Here is a 16,216-nt window from a genome sequence, read left to right on the forward strand (position 1 = left end):
AGTCTACATGTAACATGAGATAAGTTGAGCGGTCCACATATAACGTGATGATAAGTTGTGATTTACGTGTAACATGAGATAAGTTGTGCGGTCCACATATAACGTGATGATAAGCTGTGTGGTCTACATGTAACATGAGATAAGTTGTGTGGTCCACATATAACGTGATGATAAGCTGTGTGGTCTACATGTAACATGAGATAAGTTGTGCGGTCCACATATAACGTGACGATAAGTTGTGGTCTACATGTAACATGAGATAAGTTGTGCGGTCCACATATAACGTGATGATAAGCTGTGTGGTCTACATGTAACATGAGATAAGTTGTGCGGTCCACATATAACGTGACGATAAGTTGTGGTCTACATGTAACATGAGATAAGTTGTGCGGTCCACATATAACGTGATGATAAGCTGTGTGGTCTACATGTAACATGAGATAAGTTGTGCGGTCCACATATAACGTGATGATAAGCTGTGTGGTCTACATGTAACATGAGATAAGTTGTGCGGTCCACATATAACGTTGTGGTCTACATGTAACATGAGATAAGTTGTGCGGTCCACATATAACGTGATGATAAGCTGTGTGGTCTACACCTGATGTGGGATATACTGTGGCATATACCTGATGTTTAATGCGTTATTTTTTTTTTGGGGGGGTACATCCGGTGTACGATATGCAATAGTGATGCACATCCGGTGCAAGATCCGTGAGGGCGGTGTACACTTTACCTTATGTAGTTTACTATCTACATATTTTGTCACTCTTTGTGTTTTCAAAGATCGAAGTTGGTCCAAAGTTTCTAAACTCCGAATTTTTCCTCGGCCGTTATTAGCGAGGCATGAAAAAGAGGAACACACACACATTTGTTTATCTTATCTTATCTTATCTTATATAATACAGACGTTACTTCAAAAAAAGAATGGGAAGCGTGGTAGAGAGGCAAAGTACGCTTGAACATGGCTTGGTTTGGCTACCTATGAAGGGGGGGATCGAGATTCGACACGGTTTGGCTACCTATGAGGGGGGATCGAGGCTCGACACGGGTTGGCTACCTATGAGTTGGGATCGAGGTTCGACATGGTTTGGCTACCTATGAGGGGGGGATCGAGGCTCGACACGGGTTGGCTACCTATGAGTTGGGATCGAGGTTCGACATGGTTTGGCTACCTATGAGTTGGGATCGAGGCTCGACACGGTTTGGCTACCTATGAGTTGGGATCGAGGTTCGACATGGTTTGGCTACCTATGAGGGGGGATCGAGGTTCGACACGGTTTGGCTACCTATGAGTTGGGATCGAGGTTCGACATGGTTTGGCTACCTATGAGGGGGGATCGAGGTTCGACACGGTTTGGCTACCTATGAGTTGGGATCGAGGTTCGACGTGGTTTGGCTACCTATGAGTTGGGATCGAGGTTCGACATGGTTTGGCTACCTATGAGTTGGGATCGAGGTTCGACACGGTTTGGCTACCTATGAGTTGGGATCGAGGTTCGACATGGTTTGGCTACCTATGAGTTGGGATCGAGGTTCGACATGGTTTGGCTACCTATGAGGGGGGATCGAGGCTCGACACGGGTTGGCTACCTATGAGTTGGGATCGAGGTTCGACATGGTTTGGCTACCTATGAGGGGGGATCGAGGTTCGACACGGTTTGGCTAACTATGAGTTGGGATCGAGGTTCGACATGGTTTGGCTACCTATGAGTTGGGATCGAGGTTCGACATGGTTTGGCTACCTATGAGTTGGGATCGAGGCTCGACACGGTTTGGCTACCTATGAGGGGGGCTCGAGGTTCGACACCCGACTCGGGCAGAGTTTTGTTAACTGAGCGCCTAAAGGCAGGAATAAAGACCAGATACCCCTTTCCCCCACTGGCCACAAATGAGATTAGACCATAGCACTCTGAGCATGCTATAAGCGTGAAAGTAACGCTTAATAAAAGCTATACTTATATATATATATTGTTATAACCCTAGTGGCGGACTGAAAGGGTTAATGTGTTAGGCCTACGGACACACATGATTCAGGCCAATCACACAGGTCAAGGGCTGTTGAACAAGGGACAGTACTGCTAGTTCACGCAAATATGACCCATGTTGTGGTCATGTGATCGAGAGCCTTCACGGACTAGTGACAGTGTGTAACGATAGACAGTAGAGTCCAGGACTGCAAGGCAGTAAGGACTGTGTGCTACAAAGTGAGTCCTTGAAATTGTAGCTGTACGAGTCTAGAAGTAGACAAGAGAAAGACTTGTAGTGTAGTAGGCAGTTCTGTTGTACAAGAAAGCATTTGAATTCGATGTGGCCAATGGACCTCATTCACCAATCGTAAATAAACAACATTTAGCCACGTCATAATATTGATAAAACAATGAAAAATACGTATCTCGTGACAGCCTTTATGGATCACATACTTTGTATTGAAGATATATAGAATCACGTGGCTAAATGTTGTTTGTTTACGATTGGTGAATGAGGTCCATTGTGTTGTATTGGCTTTTCATGTAATTGTAAATAAACCGTCACCTTGTTTATTGAAGCTCTTGTTGTCAAGTTCTTGTGTTAGATGTGCTGTTGTGTTTAGCAGTGTTTGCAGAAGGCCTGATAGAGAAGAACGTAACAATATATATATATATATATATATATATATATATATATATATATATATATATATATATATATATATAGAGAGAGAGAGAGAGATATATATATATATATATATATATTTATTTATTTATTTATTAAATTATTTTTCGAATTATATAGCGACCAATTAGTGTTGTTTTTTGTTTAAATAGATACCAGTATCTGGGAGGAAGTTACCGTGCTGCTATTAGGCGCTCAGCAGACACAACTCAGCTGGAGCCGGAATTCGAACTCTAGTCCCCTTGATAGATAGACAAGCGTTCTTCTTTTTGCCTCTCAACCATACAAATATATGCCCCAGCAGCAGTTACACCTCAAATGTCCCAGCACAAACTACAACCTCATGTCCCCCATAGCTATATCTCCCCCCCCCTTCTCCACCTTCCTCTAACGCACAAACTCTCCGCCCCTGTCTAGTTTTCTCCTCAGCGTGTACGACACGCCGCCATCTTGTCTCACGCTCAGCGGTGGGGTGGAACGCCGGGGGGAGTGCGATAAAGGGCGGTGTGTGTGGGGGGAGGGGGTGAGTACATCGATACTGCTCGCTACATTGACTGGCAGTGAGAGAGGCAGTCACACAATATACATGGGGACGGAGAGAGAGAGAGAGAGAGTGAGGAAAAGAGGGAGTGAAAGCATGAGGAGGGGACTTGAACACGCCGACATACAGTACCTTACATAGACATCTACACCAGTCAAACCGAGACTTAGAACCGGGGAGACTTATTCTAGTGTATGTGTGTGTGTTGACGTCATTAGTGTGGGAGTCTCTAGTATCAGCTTCCCTTTTCTTACAGCCGCTTTTATTTTTGTTTTGTTTTCAGTCTCGGGTTATGTGTGTATCTGAATTACTGGGATTATAGGATTGTGACACTTCCTTTGGACAATTTACTGTTCAACTCTTTGGAGAATTCACACGAGTGCTTTGAATGAAGCAGCGAGGTAAGACTCTTTTTTTTTTAAAATATCGATCTAACAGTCAGACAAACTTGATTAAACATTCGCTCACGCTACCAAGTGGTAGACAATTGTTATTTGTAGTTATTTTATGATCTATATGTATTTAGCGATCCAAACGTATTTTCTGGTCTATATGTATTTTGTGGTCCACATGTATTCAGGGATGTTAAATGTTAGTAATTGTCCAAATGCAGTGACGTAGCCAGGGTGGGAGGAAGGGGACGTCTAAATTTGAAAATCCGCCCCAGGCCCTCAGTTTAAGGGGGGGGGGAACCCCAAATGAGTGTCCGAATTTTTTGTATTACATATTACGCCATTATCTCATGTCATGATGTTGAATGTCAATTCAGTGGCCCCTAAAGAGGTCAAGCCCCCCCCCCCCCTAATTCCTAGCTACGCTCCTGCCCAAGTGGGTCCAGTGTTGCTCTAATTAAATGTACAGACAAACGTAGGAGACGAAAAGATAAATACAATTCGTCACGGATGGATGGTTTTTGTCTACGCTGGATGAGGCTTAGTCTAGTAAATGTTTGTATTATATATATATATAAAAATAATTAATTTATTACGGCTAATTATTAATTAATTTGTTAGATTTTTTAAAACTGATTCACGTGTTTTTCATCAAGCATGAAGCTTGTATGCAAAATTAGTGATGACTGAGGCTGAGAAAATGGTGTCGATTAAGTAGGCGTGCACTATGTCACGTGGTTAAGCAGACCTAACAGTGACCTACATATTCAAACGCCTACGTAACCTCACTCTTTATCTTGTATGCCTGGATTCATTGAAGCAATAGAATTTTCGACCATCATTTTCTCACATTACACGTGGTAGGGATGGAAAAATGGCTCGCTAAACCAGTCCGAAACCCCCCTACAGATCAGCCCGTTTCCCAAAGGGGGCCCATACGTGTGGTGATGGTCCCCCCACGGGTACGATGGGACAGCATAGGCATAAGGATTGCCCTCACTTGGGGCTTGAGCTTCCGGCCACACATGAAAGGAGGAATTCATGCAGGGGTTTGGAAGAGCGTGCAACATGCCAAGACGGATGTGAATAAATGATCACTTAGTCGACGGGGGCCTCCTGACAGAGATCGGTGACGAGCCAATTTCTCATCCTGGCCACGAGATAAAAGCCTTTCTCGGGTCACATGGTTCATAAAAGGGGCGTGCTTGCCTCGAACCATTTGGACATCTGAACCTTCTTAATCTACAGACTCTACAACAAGTCTTATTATTAAATTAATGTAGTGGTTCCAGTAAAGGCAGTGGTTTAAATGTATGACAACTCTGACTCTTTGCATAAAAGACTCAAATGTATTTTTATTTGTTTCACTTTTTAAAATTCTTCTCCAAGTTTTAATCTTTTGCCAAGAACTTTCCTAACTTCAAGCTTTGTTTTGAAGAGCTATAGTGTGTAGCTGTGGCGTAGCAAGGTACCCGTAGTCCCGGGTTTAAGAACGCACAGTTGGGCCCCCTCCTATAAGTTGAGTGTGACTGAACCCAGACTGGGCTGTACTATATCTAATGAGAGAGTACATGTCAATGAAGACAAACTTCTACGCCAGACAGTACACAATGTACACCTGTACCTCTTGGGGTAAAAGAGAACGATTTTCTCAAGCTTTGGATCTGTCCTGTCTTGTCCTCTGTCATGTCCTGTCTTGTCCTGTCTTGTCTTGTCTTGTCCTGTCCTGTCTTGTCATGTCATGTCTTGTCTTGTCTGTCTGTCCTGTCTTGTCCTGTCTTGTCCTGTCTTGTTCTCTGTCTTGTCCTGTCTTGGATTTTGTGTATTGTCTGATACTATTTCACTTATTATAATGCGAGTCCGAACGCATCCAAGGGCATCAACAATTAACTAGAACATTCTTAATGAAACTTGTGAAGACTTCTACTGATGTTTATTTACAGATGGGGATGATCGTCTTGTCTCTCTATCCGTCGTTTCAATAAGCAGTCTGTTCAATATCCATCTTTCTACACAGCCCTAGCCATATTCTTCTCCTATCATGTACCCGCATTCTGCTACGTCATTCGTCTGTCTGACTACGTCACTACTTTTTACCGTCGCTAAAAACAATGCACGCTATATTTATTTACAAACCAAACATACTCTCTAAACTAAACTAGGTCACAGTCACAGCAGATCAGTTTGAAGGGCTAATGTCATTGGTCGACCATGTAGCGTGTCGTTACTTCGAGTGTGACCTCCGTAACCATATCGAAGGTGCCGCTCCGAGTCGCAATCTTCAGATAATGTGTATTGGTCGTCACAGGTATGGGGACTTTAAGACTTCCCACAGCGCAATTGCCCTGTTTTACACCACCCTCGTTATTCAGCAGACGTTGGTTTTTAAAGCCCCTTTGTAAAGAGACAGCTTTCTAATTTAAAATGTTCAGAAAACTAAAGAAATGATAATAGATTTTAGGAAACATAAAGGCGGCCATCTTGCAGAAATTCAGATAAACAACCATACCGTAGAGCAAGTGCAAGAATATAAATACCTAGGTACAACCATCAACAACAAGCTGAAATGAACACTGTTAAAACCTTTACACCGAAATTCACCAACGACTCTTCTATCGTAGAAAGCTAAGGGATCTTAAAATCGACAAAACAGAAATTGAACTTTTCTATACAGCAACCATCAGCAGTCTAATTAACTTTGCCATCACCTGCTGGTATGGTAGTACTTCACAGGCACAAATAGACTAAATAGACTAATTAAAAAAAAAAAAGCATAGTATATCACTCAAACACAGCTACCATCTCTTGAAGAGTTTTTTTCATGAAAGATGCCTTTCCGAAACACTCACGATGCTTAAAGACAACCTGCACCCATTAAGCCACTGTTACATCAGATCTGAACGAAGAGGTCGTCTCCTTTCCATTAGGACTAAAACAGAAAGATTTAAAAACTCCTTTATCCCAATTTCGGTCAGAGTGTTACAGGGAGGTCTAATTAATATGGCGTTGGTTGTGAGTGAATATGTTTCGTGTCGGAATGTTCGTATTTGCAACTATATTGTTATTGTTACAGTAGTTACTGAGGTGGTCAATTGTAGTCAAACTGATTTTTTAATTTGGCCTGACCAATAATAATATTTTGTCTCTATCTTATCTTAAAGAAATTAATGAAAGCCGATTGTGGTCTCAAGATTGATTTCCATGAACCAATGTTTCTCACTCTAAGTAACTGGAAGTTGATGTGTGGGCTAGAAATACGAGATTTGATAGTCTGTCATTCTAGCATAAGAAACGTATGCATATAATGATCAAAATCTCTAAAATGATAATGGGAATTTACTGTTTACTCATACAATTAATTCAAGTTTTTAAACTAGTCAACATGCATTGTAATATTAAAGACACATAACAATTGGATCAAAGCAAAAGCAGATATAATTCAACATATATATCTAGAACTCTTTCACGCAGTTATTGTTATTATTATTATTATTTAATAAAAAGTATAACATGTTAGATTTAAATGAAACGCTGTACTGACAATTTAAGAGTTACCTTCCTTTAATAGTTAACATTGTTATTTTGCTCGGACACCAGAAATAGTGAAATAATGTCAGAATGTGATGCCTTTCAACTCTTATTGGTCTACAGTGCAGTCTACACATTTCCTTACATAACCCTGTTTGGGCCCCTAGTGGTCGTAGGCGCGTGCTGAAACCCTTCGCGCCATGGTTTCTACGCCACTGGTGGGTAGTCGCTCAATGAACTCTTTATGTTGTGTCTGTTCTAGTTATTTGAATGTTTCTGTTGTTTTACTTGAGAAAAGAATCCTTGTAATCACAACGAATTTCCGTAAGGATGGCTGCCTGGTTGTGCGGTTTGCGCGCTGTACTGTCGTTCGGACTTGGTCCTGGGTTCAAACCCTGTCCGCTTCCATCCCCCGTCTTCCTGCGGGAGGTTTGGACTAGGAAGTAAATTATCTTCAACTCTGAAGGAATATCCGAAACATGAAAAGATTTTACAAACAAACAAACAAGTGATCAATAAAGCAGTCTTAGTCTTGGAGCACATTATTTTGTTACATAATTATTATTACTATTATTGTTTTTAATTACGAGTTTCTTTTTTTAAAGTTTTACTTTTGGTCTCTTATACCTGGTTGTGTCAGTGTTTTGATTGATTGTCACTTTGACAGGGGAGCTGACTCTGGCAGTATTATAAACCTTTTTCAAAACAGCAAGCTCACTGATCCAAATAAAACATTGTCCAATTAAATCTAAATGGTTATATAATGACACTTTGTCTGGTCAGCTCTATTAGGAAGGCAAGTCTAAATGGTCAACAATTTCGGACATTTTATTTTGTCTGTCTGTCTGTCTGCCTGGTAAAAAAGTTTGAAAATGATTTTTTTCTCCCATTTCCCATCTTCAGATCATATTGAAACTTGGCACAATTATTCATTGTACCTGACAAGACAATCAATAATAATGAACCGACCAGTTAATTAATTAAAGGTTATTAATTATTTTGTTTAGTATCGAAATAAATGCTACTTAATGAGCTGAGAGATATGGATGTATATATGGATTTAATTTCCTGATTTCGTCTCTTACACGACTTCTCTCCCTTTTCTAATTCTCGGATCAAGTTGAAACTTCGCAAAATTATTTATAGTCGATGCCAATACACGAATCAAAAAAAATTATCATATTAGTTAATCAATTAGTACAAATTAATTAATTTTTGTTTTATATAGCAAAAAGGGAGCTAAGGCCTGTAAATGACAGTAATTAGCGTTTCCTTCACGTATTTTTTTTTCTTGTGCTTGTTTTAAATCTATCGTTTAGTTCTTCTTCTTCTTCTTCGTTCTCATTGTTATGTTGGAGTGTTCAGATGACTAGACCAATACATGAGATGAACTGCTCAGTGGTTTTCAAATCAGGGAGCTCTCCATATAGTTTTCTTTCTATTGGGGTGATTTGGGGCCAGAGCCTCTTGGTAAGAGAGCAGTTTTGGAGGAAGTGGTCGTCATTCTCTGGTGATACTCCACATGGGCAGATTTCACTGGTTCCAATTTTGAGCTTCCGGTACATGTGTTGTGCATTCTGTTGTGTCCGGTCCTGAGTCGAAAGATTAGACGTTGATCTTGTCGGGATAGCTTTTAGTAAGCGTCATCTTTCTTGTGATTTGGATGAGAGCTCATCCGTTTCTCATTTATTTTGTTTACAATTAATTTCTTCAATTCTTCTGGATAGAGTGCAGAGTTTATTAGTGAGTTAGTTCTCCCACTCTTGGCGAGTGTGTCAGCCTTCTCATTTCCTTCTAGTTGTATGTATCGTTTTGTCATTTCAATGATCTCAAAAGTTTGTGAGGGCACTTCTAGACTCTCCAAGTTCTTCTTTGTAAGTGAGTAGTTTTAACAAACTGACGAGTACCTCAATAAAACTATAGGCAGTGACAAATGGCAATAATTCCTGGAAAGCAAAAAATTTTTCAACTTGGTACTCTGTTTGAAAGCTGCTACCACAACAGCGATCGATCATAAAATCCATCCCATAATATTTACTCACTTGTGGCCGAATAATCTTGTGAAATTAAGTTTCACTAGTTTACCAGTTGATTGTAGATTATTCACACATGGTCTAGATAAGATTCGTTATAAAAACAACAAGTGTACTCGTTACAAGCAAAATAAAACTAAATAAATAAAAAAAAAAACATATACTTGATTACTTTCAAAGAACAAAGCTTATCTAAGAAAATAACAGCAAAATCACTGCAATATTTCTCAATAGTGCAAGATTTAACTCCCTTTTTTAAATAGAACAGCCAAATTAATTAATCACGTCTAATTGATTAACTAATTGTTTTTTTTTTTATCGATTCACTTATTGTCATCGACTATGAATAATTGTGCATTATCTCAACATTTCGAGAAAGGAAATTGAAAAAAAAAATACGAGTACAAAGTTTATACTAGACAAACAAACAGACAGACGGGAAAAGTTAATACAAGTTTTGTAACAAAAAAAAAACGAATAAAACATCACTTGTCATCAGACGTTTCAATTTTATTTTATTCTGTGTATCGCTCGTGTAAAAATAGTTGCTCTAATAATAATAAGACTTGTCTTCGAGTCCGAAGATTAATGAGGGATGCAGTATTTCCCGTGGCTACGTAGTCCCAGCTGTGACCTACATATTTTGCCATTTCCAGGGCAAGCATAACCATTGTCCGCAGGTGGTCGATTTAGATTTTCTTTTTGCCGTCTGCGTTTGTCCTCGGCCTCGGATTTTCTTTTGGTCTCACATGTGTATCCCGCGGCCTTCGTGAGTGACCTCCAGCTGTCTCTGAGGCCGCATGTCACCAGGTACTCACTTCTATGTCAGCTAAGGCAAGTTTACGCCTAAGCTGGTCTTTGAAGCGTTTCCGTGGGGCGCCTCTGTTACATCTACCACCTTTTAGCTCACCAAAAAAGACTGCCTTTGGCATACGTTCGTCTCCCATGCGGGATACCTGCCCTACCTAGCGTAACTGCCGGACCATAAGAAGTCCATCTAACATTTACACATAAACCCCAATTAATATGTGTGGTTTATATCAATGGTAGACCACTCAGGAAATAAATTATGGTTTATAAAATACATAGACCAGTGACATAAACATGGCTAAGCGTACACAGGTGACACATGCGGAAAATACGCATATTTCGGCTTCATCTCTATGACACAGGTTTATCCACTGTACAGTGATTAAATCATCACACCATTACAATTTTCTCTACTATAAATATTTTATTTCTTAAAATTTTTTAGCTATTCTTTTAAGCAAAAAAAAAAACAACAACAAAAAAAAAAAAAAAAAGTATTTATACTCCAGTTTCTGATTGATGCACTCCCTCGCAGTTGGCTAATCTGTACCGTCAGCACAGTAATGAGCGCAGTTCAATAACTTAACGATTTCTCAGTTTGTTCTGTTGAAACATACAAAGGTTCAGACAACTTGCCAGGAACTCTCCTAAACCAAAACCGTTGAAGCTGTTTTCATCTCTTTGGAAAAATGACAAAAAAAAAGGCGACTTTTAACATATACAATATGTAGATACTCCTTTTTCGCTCAACTTTTTACAAATTCAATACACTTCACATCAACGGCGTTCTAATAGACCAAAGATATACAGTTAACCTTAGAGGTTCAACGTACAGTCAAAACTGAAAACATTACCGTGTAGGACGTAATTATCTTGTCTTTGTAAGGAACGTCTGTAATTTATAAGATAAGGTGTTGAGACTTGTCCTATAACCAAAGAAATCTATGATTTGCCTACTAGCCAACTAGATTCTGTGACTTGCCTATTTTAAAAATAGATCTCTGATTTGCCTACTTCATAACTGGATAGATCTTAAGATCCATGACTTTTCTACTTTACAACTAGATAGATCAGGGGTTCTCAACCTGTGGTTCGCGACCCCCTTGGGAGTCGATTGACGATTTGCCAGGGGTTCGCCTAAGACCATTGAATAAATGGATGTTTTTGTCTACTCCTCCATTGCTGTGTGTGTGTGTGTGTTTGGAAGGGGGGGGGGTCGCGGCAGACAGGGGATTGTAAAAAGGGGTCGCCGAGCATAAAAGGTTGAGAACCGCTGAGATAGATCTTATGATTCGAAACGTGACTACTTCACAACGAAATAGATCTTCTTATATATTATAGATGTCACTTCAAAAAAGAAGATGATTATGCCCTACGCATTTCACGTGTCAATCTAGTCATGCATGTTAAATCGGTGACTTGAACTCTGCTAAGTCGTTGGTTTTCCTGGCTGATTCAGGCAACTCCTTCCATTCTCTAATGCCACTATGGAATAAGAAATGCGTATGGAATAAGAAATGTGCCTCTATCTTTGTGTCTTTCTGAGTATTTAATTAGGTTTTGGTTTTCTATCTGTAAATTATGGTGTAGTGTTTTATGTATTATAGCTACTTTACTACTTTTTATTCTTCTGTCCTTAAGTGTCTCTAAGTTTAGTGATTTTACGTTTAAAACGTTTGACATGTTTCGGATGTTCCTTCAGAGTTGAAGATAGTTTACTTCCTAGTCCAAACCTCCCGCAGGACGACGGGGGATGGGAGCGGGCAGGGTTTGAACCCTCGACCGTCGAAAAATCCGTACGACAGTCCAGCGCGCAAACCGCACGACCAGGCAGCCATCCTAATGGTGTCACTCAAATAAAATTGGAATATTCGTGTGTTAAAAACCTATCTGCTCGAATTTGTATTTGTTCTAGTTTCTTTCTGTTTTCTTGATTTGAGGGATCGTAAAATCTATGACTTGCCTACTAAGCAATGGACTTCATTCACCAATCGTAAACAAACAACATTTTGCCACGTGGTGCTCTATCTCTTCTATACAAATTACGATCTGATTTTAATACACAGTGGCTGTCACGTGACAGTTTTTTTTTCCGTTGTTTTATCAATATGATCACGTGACGAAATATTGTTTGTTTACGATTGGTGAATGAGGTCCATTGAATCTAATGTGGGGTTTAGTTTTGTCACAAGGAAGTGACACTGTAGGTTGACGGAATCATTGCGCAACAGTTTCAGACCGATACAACGACATCTAGTGACGGAAAGTAGTGCATTTGATTTCGCACTTGTAAAAGCTGCAATAACTTTTGCTATGTAAGGAAAGTTTTAGAAGTCTTCTCTTTATTTATAGAAGTCTTCTCTTTATCTATACATGTCATCTCTTTATCTATACAAGTCTTCTCTTTATCTATACAAGTCTTCTCTTTATTTATACAAGTCTTCTCTTTATTTATAGAAGTCTTCTCTTTATTTATAGAAGTCTTCTCTTTATTTATAGAAGTCTTCTCTTTATTTATAGTAGTCTTCTCTTTATTTATACAAGTCTTCTCTTTATTTATACAAGTCTTCTCTTTATTTATAGTAGTCTTCTCTTTATTTATAGAAGTCTTCTCTTTATTTATAGTAGTCTTCTCTTTATTTACAGAAGTCTTCTCTTTATCTATACAAGTCTTCTCTTTATTTATAGTAGTCTTCTCTTTATTTACAGAAGTTTTCTCTTTATTTACAGAAGTCTTCTCTTTATCTATACAAGTCTTCTCTTTATTTATACAAGTCTTCTCTTTATTTATAGTAGTCTTCTCTTTATTTACAGAAGTTTTCTCTTTATCTATACAAGTCTTCTCTTTATTTACAGAAGTCTTCTCTTTATCTATACATGTCATCTCTTTATCTATACAAGTCTTCTCTTTATCTATACAAGTCTTCTCTTTATTTATACAAGTCTTCTCTTTATTTATAGTAGTCTTCTCTTTATTTATAGAAGTCTTCTATTTATTTATAGAAGTCTTCTCTTTATTTATAGTAGTCTTCTCTTTATTTACAGAAGTCTTCTCTTTATCTATACAAGTCTTCTCTTTATTTATAGTAGTCTTCTCTTTATTTACAGAAGTTTTCTCTTTATTTACAGAAGTCTTCTCTTTATCTATACAAGTCTTCTCTTTATTTATACAAGTCTTCTCTTTATTTATAGTAGTCTTCTCTTTATTTACAGAAGTTTTCTCTTTATCTATACAAGTCTTCTCTTTATTTACAGAAGTCTTCTCTTTATCTATACATGTCATCTCTTTATCTATACAAGTCTTCTCTTTATCTATACAAGTCTTCTCTTTATTTATAAAAGTCTTCTCTTTATTTATAGTAGTCTTCTCTTTATTTACAGAAGATTTCTCTTTAGTATAGAAGATTTCTCTTTATTTTCAGAATTCTTCTCTTTTTTTATAGAAGTCTTCTCTTTATTTCTCGGGATGAATTTGAAAATCTGGAAAACAAATAATGAAATGTAAATGAAACACGTGACTATCGAGGCTCATTGCAAAACACTCACTAGATACTAGCTGTATTCATATACACACTATGCCCACACACCACTCATAAACACAACACATACACACTACACACAAACCACGCGTGAACACAACACATACCGCATAAACACAACACACATACACAACAAATACACCCCACAAATTAACACAACACATACGCACGCATTGACACAACAAATCCACAACACACAACACGTACACAAATAAACGCAAACACATACACAACACGCAAAAAAACGTTTAGGCCTGTCACGTGTCCAAATACTTCCTTCTGACATCCCATGTCGTCCTGCGGTAAGTTTGAGCTAAGACACAGTAATCAGTAATCAGTAATCCTAATTTCGGATGGAATTTGTGTGTGAGAGTGAAGGCGGTTGGTCGTTGTGTTGGCCACATGACACTCTCGTTAATCGTGGGACACAGAAACAAGGCCTTTACATCATCTGCCCCATAGATCGCAAAGGTCTGAAAGGGGAACTTTACTTTTTTTTATGTTAAAGTAAAATCATCTTGTCTGTAAAGTAAAAGAATGTGTACAAGTCATGATTGTCGTGCGCGCGTGAAGTTTTCTTTTCGTGTTTAATAGTTTTGTTTTTATGTATAGGAAGTAGTTTGTATTGGGCGCATTTTGTTGTCAAGAGTATTGTGTGTGTTTACGTCACGCTGAGTTCCGGTATTGTTCTTGTAGCGGAGAGAGCTTTCTGGCTGCAGAATCTGGCTACGCTACGGTTTCACTGTTTCCCCGTTTCAACGGGTGTTAGGCGTGGGGCTATGGCGGGGGGTGTAGTCTTGATCTCGCCCCTTGGAGCCGTGACTGATTCTTGAGTTGTAATGTTTGAAGCTACCGAGCCATTTGGCCAAAATGGAGTGTGTTAGAGGTGTGTTTATTTGTGTAATTACCAACGCATTATTTAAATACCCCTATTGGTAAATGTTCGAAAAAGTGTTTATTTGTATTTAGCTTTATTATTAAATATTGTTCTTGTTGAACAATCTTTGATCAGTTATTCACTGTTTAGTTTGAATGACCATGTGTTCATGTTCCGTTATCATGCTGTTGCTCTTGAGCAGTGATGCCCAAACTACGGCCCGCGGGCCATATCCGGCCCGCGACGTGGTTCCATCCGGCCCACCGAAACGTCGGCACTAAGTGAAAAAAGTTAAAATAATTTATATTAACCTACGTTGGGCCCTCACTTTTTCTGTGATGATCTTTAACATTTGTGTGTTTATGAAATGGGACTCTGAATGTAGAATCTTCCAGGAAAAGTTAGCAGATTTTTACTTTTCTTTGTGTGAAACATGATAAGAAGCCAACATATTTATTTTATAAAGAAAATGTGACTGCTAATAAATTATAAAATAAATTGGTGGCATTCTTGATTTAAGTCGCGAATAAAAGATAGTTAAACTGCGCCTGGATATTGGAGAATCCATGGAAATATTTATTAAAAAGAGACCACAAAATGAGTTGGTGTTGCTCACATTTAAGTTAAGTAATGTGGATATCGTCTGACGTGTACAAAAAAATATAATTGACAAGTAACCTATTAAGTATCAAATACATAGGTTTCTACCAAAATAGTTTCAGAACAATTTCATTTCATTTTATAACTTTTCGTTTATGTGGCCCGCGAGATGAGTTTTGGAAATTATAATGGCCCGCGGGTCGAACTAGGTTGGGCATCACTGCTCTTGAGTATTACATTAGCCTATTGAGGTCATCCCCTAGATAACCCGTAAAACTCACCTTGACAGTGCTCTAGTTTGTGATGATCTGTTTCTAAGATTGATGTTGTACTGGCGACATGGAGATTTTTGACTGATGTTTGATGTTCCTCTGGTGATTTGCAGATTTCTGACTGATGTGCTCACTTTTGTTCTCTCTCTTTTTGATTCTTACTCTCCCCCCCCCCTTTCTGCACTCAAACTTGTTGTTTTTATTTCCTCTAATCAGACTGTTAATAATCCTCAGTTAGTCCGGTCACGTGGCTCGAGTTATTTCGTCACCGCACGTGCATGCTTCGCGTTCCTCGCTTTTTACGCTTGCCCTTGAACTAATTATAACTAATGAAGTGGATAATTATTAGCGAGTCGGGGACTTTAATCATATAGCTATATATAACTAATATAAATATAACTAAGAGGAGTTAATACCGTCACCCCTCTTCCACTATTTAGTAGTCCTTGCAATATACTGTTACGAATCTCACTATCCAGGCTCTCCGCAAACTGCACCTTACACCACCAACTTAAAGAACTTGACAACTCAGGGCTCCAAAGTATCGTAACAGTTTAATGTCCAATAAATTACAGCCAAAACTGAACAATTGGCAACACGTAACACAGGCTGTACAAATATCTCTTCGTATCAACCGTACCGCCGTATCAACTCTTGCACTGGCCTCTCCGTTTCGTTCCGGGCTTGCACTGGGTTCAACAGTTCAGGGCTGACTTCACACACTGGGCTCGTTGTGTCGGACTCGATCACAGACCAAGATCAAGACGCCGTTCGTCTCAACTGTACTTGATAGTACTCCGCACTGAACCGTCGTAATGCTCCGTACAGAACCACACCGCTGAACTGTGCTGTAGTCGACCGGACTGTATTGAACCGGGCTGTAGTGGACCTTCTGTTGTGAACCCCCCTTGACTACGACACCTCCGCTCTTTATATAGGGTCCCTGCTGGCCTTTTTAGAACCGGACGG

The 16,216-nt window shown here is 39.1% G+C and overlaps 1 protein-coding gene across 3 annotated transcripts in view; it reads left to right on the forward strand.

Moving 5' to 3' along the window:
- The window catches only part of LOC106065847 (sodium channel protein type 4 subunit alpha B-like), a 189,130-nt gene that overhangs the window by 49,498 nt on the left and 123,416 nt on the right, over positions 1-16,216 (forward strand). For all 3 annotated transcript variants that reach the window (XR_008776829.1, XM_056022745.1, XM_056022746.1), the window contains exon 3: positions 3,480-3,597. The gene's annotated coding sequence lies outside the window, so the exon portion shown is untranslated. The remainder of the gene's footprint in view (positions 1-3,479; positions 3,598-16,216) is intronic.

This window comes from Biomphalaria glabrata, chromosome 3 (genome assembly GCF_947242115.1).
Source record: "Biomphalaria glabrata chromosome 3, xgBioGlab47.1, whole genome shotgun sequence".
NCBI classification, from domain to species: Eukaryota; Metazoa; Mollusca; class Gastropoda; family Planorbidae; genus Biomphalaria; species Biomphalaria glabrata.